The sequence below is a fragment of the Electrophorus electricus genome, chromosome 16 (assembly GCF_013358815.1).
Source record: "Electrophorus electricus isolate fEleEle1 chromosome 16, fEleEle1.pri, whole genome shotgun sequence".
In the NCBI taxonomy this organism is placed as follows: Eukaryota; Metazoa; Chordata; class Actinopteri; order Gymnotiformes; family Gymnotidae; genus Electrophorus; species Electrophorus electricus.
In genome coordinates, this window is record NC_049550.1 from 18,371,667 (window position 1) to 18,376,614 (window position 4,948).

The window sequence follows — 4,948 nt, forward strand, 5'->3', positions numbered from 1 at the left end:
GTGACATCATGTTTAGTGTGTGCGTTGTGTGTGTATGCTGTGTGCATCTATAAGACATTGTGTAGACTGTAGGAATGTATCTGTGACATTATGGTTAGTGTGTATGTTGTATGTGTTTTAAAGTTTTTTTTTATATGTGGAAACTGCATACCCATAGGTGCCATCACAGTGAAGTTATCGACGGTGTTTTGTACAATCCACTGCATCTCCTGGGGCACTGATATCATATAAAGCTGTTTAATTCTGACCAGCGCACAAGTACACACACACACACACACACACACACACACACACACACACACACACACACACACACACACACACAGAGGACTCAGATGTGTCGGATTACAGGACAGGAGTGGCACTAAATCAGATGTCATATGCCAGGCAGCACCACACAGTGATAATTACTACTGGACTAAAGCTTAAGCATGGAAATTATTCATCCTGAACTAAACCAGTAACAGCTGGTGTATAATGTGGGGTAGCAGAACAGGTGTTGTCTCAGACTTACATTTCCTGATAGGATGAACACCGCATTCCCACCTGAAACAAAATACAATATGATAAAACTGTGGAAACCTTAATGCATAAGATTGATAAAATAGTAAGTTTCTAATTTAAATATTTTACCATATGTCATCTGAGCATCCTAATTGATTGTGCTAAAGTGTCAGACTATTGTTTATGTGTCTGTATGTCATCTGAACAGTTTAACTGTTTGTACTAAAGTGTCAGACTAATCTTTACCTGTCTGTATATCATCTGAACATCTAATTGATTGTGCTAAAGTTTCAGTGTAGTGTTTACCTGTCTGGTGAGAAAGACGATGTCGAGAAGCACCTCCGGTAGCTGCTTCTTGCCTGGTGACATCAGGATATAGTTGAACACAGTGTCAATCACCAGCGTCTTTTCTGGAAGGGCAGGCTGGTCTTTAACAATGACCTCAGCTAACTGCATCGGTGTCAGGACATCCACAGCCTGCAGCTAGGTTAGTGAAAAACACATAAAGACACTTAATCTGAACGGAAGATAGATAGACATATGTGGTCAGAGTTCCTTTGGCGAATTGGGCAAGTTCACCGATGAGCAAATCAGGACCAAATCAGGACCAAATCAGGACCATGTATCTAAACCAGTTGTTGCTAATGAAAGCAACGACACTGCAACTGGCCAGGACGTGTCAACATAGCTAACACTGATGTTGCTGTAGTATGTGGTGTAGTATCAAATCAAATCACAGCGCTTTTCAGAACAGATGTTGTCCCAGAGCAGCTTTACAAATGTCCAAGTCCAAGTCCCTAGTGAGCAAGCCAAGGAAGACAGTGGCAAGAAAAAACTCTGTAGAGCATGAGGAGGAACCAAGACTCAAAGGGGGGGGGGGGGGTAATCCTCCTCTGGCTGAGTACAGTAAGGTAGTACAGTAATGAAACTAAAGCCTGTGATTTAAAGTCAGCAATTTAAACCAGTCTGTAATTTATCTGCACAGGAGGATCAACAGCACTGTAACTGTCCAAACAGAGGCATAAATGGGTCTTTTTTTGTTGGGTTATTTTGGAACAATACAAATATTGTTCTGTATTGGTTTAATTCCGGTGCTGTTCTGCATACTCCTACACCTCCTCTGCAGCAGTACTTAGCAGTCAGATCAGGGGATGATACTCTGGTCCTGGAAGGCGAAGTCCCAGCCTGCACAAACACTAATCACTAATAACTACTCACTAAACACTACATTTGTACTAAACCTGGGAATTAACTGATCAGTTGTATTTGAGCTGGAAGAAAATCAGTTAACTGCACTGGAATACATCACAGGACATCCTGGGGTACCTGATGGTAAATAAAATAAATAACTAAATAAAATAATAATAATAAAATAAATTTAAAAAACAGTTCATGTATAAATGCATGTGTATTGAAGGAACTTAAAGTAGAACTTCTAGTATTAATCAACAATACTTCATTGAAAAGTCTGTATGACTGATCGTCCAGGGTCTCATTACATCTGCCTTTGGAGAAGTTACACATTTTGCATGGTCTTGTTATTGGAGTGGGTATCCATGATCTACTGCTCCCTGTAGTCATTGTGGACTTACTGCATTGAACTGAGAATTTAGCAGGTACATCTCCTGCACAGTGGCAGACTGAGAGAATCCGCCGAGGTTCAGTACAATCCAGTCAGAACTGCTGTTGGCCATGCAAGCACCTGCAGGGGGCGAGACTGAGTCAGCAGACAAACTGGGAAAATGGTAACTACAGTTCCTCAACTGCGTACAGCGGAGATTCATCTATGCCATGTAGTTGTGAGTTCAATCTGATCGTTACTACGTAGTTGTGTGAGTTAAATCTGACTGTCAGTGTAAATTTGTTGTCAGTGTGCTGATAATTTTAGTTCTCAATACTGTCTACAATTTCACAAATTCCTCTCATACAACAGCAGCCCTCTTCTTTAGAAAACCCTCCCATTCTTTCACACAGGCACAAAGGCTCACAAAACACACACAAGTTGTTTTATCACAGCAGTAACAAGGCTGTCTAGATACAGTCCAGCATTGGCTAGGTCACCCACAATGCTCTGGCATTCATTACAAACATGAATCCAAGGCCAGTGTCACTGTGTGTACAGAACAAAGAAGAAAAAGAAAACCTTTTTTGAAGTAATGTTTGACTTTCAATAAGAACAAATGTTTTGTTAACATAAAACAGGCATTAAATAACTTTTTCTGGATGTTTTAAAATGCTGTGTGTTTTTGTGTTTATCAAAGTGTCATCTCGGAATGAAAAGATTATGCCTATATTTGATATATAGTGTCCTTTTTCAAACTACTGTTAAAACCTTTGTGCATCTATGCACAATGTTAGGAAAAATTGTCTGTTCAAATGTAAAAAGGTTGCAGCAATTATAGCTGCTAGTGGATGTAAAAAAAACAAAACAAAACAAAACAAAAAATTGTGTGTAATTTGTGAAACTGTTTTCCTAAAAATTAACATGAACGTTTTAATAAGTACAAACATAAGTATTTATTTATTATGAAAACTTAAAATATTGCCAGTCCTTGCTTTTAATGGGGATGTTATATAGAGTGTATTGTTTATTAGGTTTTAGGATTAGGGTTTAAGATGGTAACAGGTCCTGAGGATTTGAGACATCACTTTGCAGAGGAACGGTAATGATGTTAATGAGCACCAGGGTGTATGTGTCTTCTAGCCCAGTTGCATACCTTTGCCATCGAGCTTCAGGTTTGAGTATTTGAGTGTTTGTTTGTCTCTGACAGAGTTTGAGTGGTACCTGTGGAGTTTTGCCTGGACAGGAAAGGGAAGATGAAATCCTTGTAAATAAAGTGAGCACCTTCTTTTGTCATAAGGAACATGTTGTGACTCATCTCCCTCATGCTAAAAGAAGAAACAAAAACAGCAATTAGGTTAACAAGAAACACAAAATGCCAAGTGGGAGTAAACAGGTTACTGAGTGGACTTGTTAATGACATGTTATATAGTGTGTGGGCAGTACATTGTAGGTGTTGGGTAAAGGGTTGACATGCAAATGGAAGTATAGTGTGGGTGCTGTGGGTTGACATTCGAGTGGCAGTATAGTGTGGGTGATGGGCATGAGTAGACATACAGTATCTGGTAGGTCTGGCAGCTGAATGGTTTGGCACTGAGGCAGAGGAGGTACTCGGGGCTCAGGGTGGATAAGAGAGGCTTCAGTTTGATCTGAAACCATGTGCTGATAAACAGCTCATCCTGTAGGTTGCTTGGAGATGGTTTGTAAATACTGTTCAGGACATGACTGAAGGGTGAATCCAGGGAACTGTAGTTCTGGGAGAAAGCAGGACTAAGATTTGCATGATGAAATTTGGCATGATTTGGCATACAAGGCTCACAAAATGTCATAAGCAATGCATAGTGTAACCTCCCATTAATTAACTGGAAAAAACATTGCATTTTATGACAATTTCATCACTAAAAATCATGTATGTAAAAATCATGTATTTGGTAATCTAGTTGGATTACCAAACATTACATCTTCATTCAAACACGATTTGTCACTACAGTGATAAAATAGATCATGAGCAGTCTTTCATTACTCTGACAGCAGAATTTTAGTAATCTTATATGAGAGTTTCAGTACTGTTACCACAGAGTTGAAGTAATCTTATGAGAGTTTTAGTCATATTAGTCAGAGTAAAATTATAGCTGTAACAGCAGTGGTGTTTTAGTAAAGCTATGATCATTGCTGTAACAGGATTCTAGGATTGGTGTTACAGTAACTGTAAGATTTTGCCTGTAATGGTAACCTAACAGTGGTGTGACAGTACTGTAACAGTAACCTAATTGTGGTGTGACAGTAATGAAACAGTAACCTAACAGCAATCTAACAGTGGTGTGACAGTACTGTAACAGTAACCTAACAGCAATCTAACAGTGGTGTGATAGTACTGTAACAGTAACCTAACTGTGATGTGACAGTAATGAAACAGTAACCTAACAGCAATCTAACAGTGGTGTGGTAGTACTGTAACAGTAACCTACTTGTGGTGTGACAGTACTGTAACAGTAACCTAACAGAAATCTAACAGTGGTGTGACAGTATGCTTACAGTCATAGCCAGCTGGTTCATGAGTGTGTTGAAGCTGCCAGAGAGGTATAGCGTCAGGTCCATGAGCGTCTCTTTGTTGAATGTCAGATTAACACTTTCTGCACACCGCATGACCCTTTCCACATAATTCAGCAAATTAACCATCTGGGAAAAAATTACGCTGCATTACTTTTCAGATTATTCATATGTTATGAATACATGAGTATTACACACTTCACAAACATTACAGAATAAAAATACCCACTTCTAATTAAATATATAAAATCTTCTGGTTTGTTACCATATTAGCAAACACAGATTAATTGTAATGCATGCATGCAATTATTTACTGAAATATTTAAAGCTCGA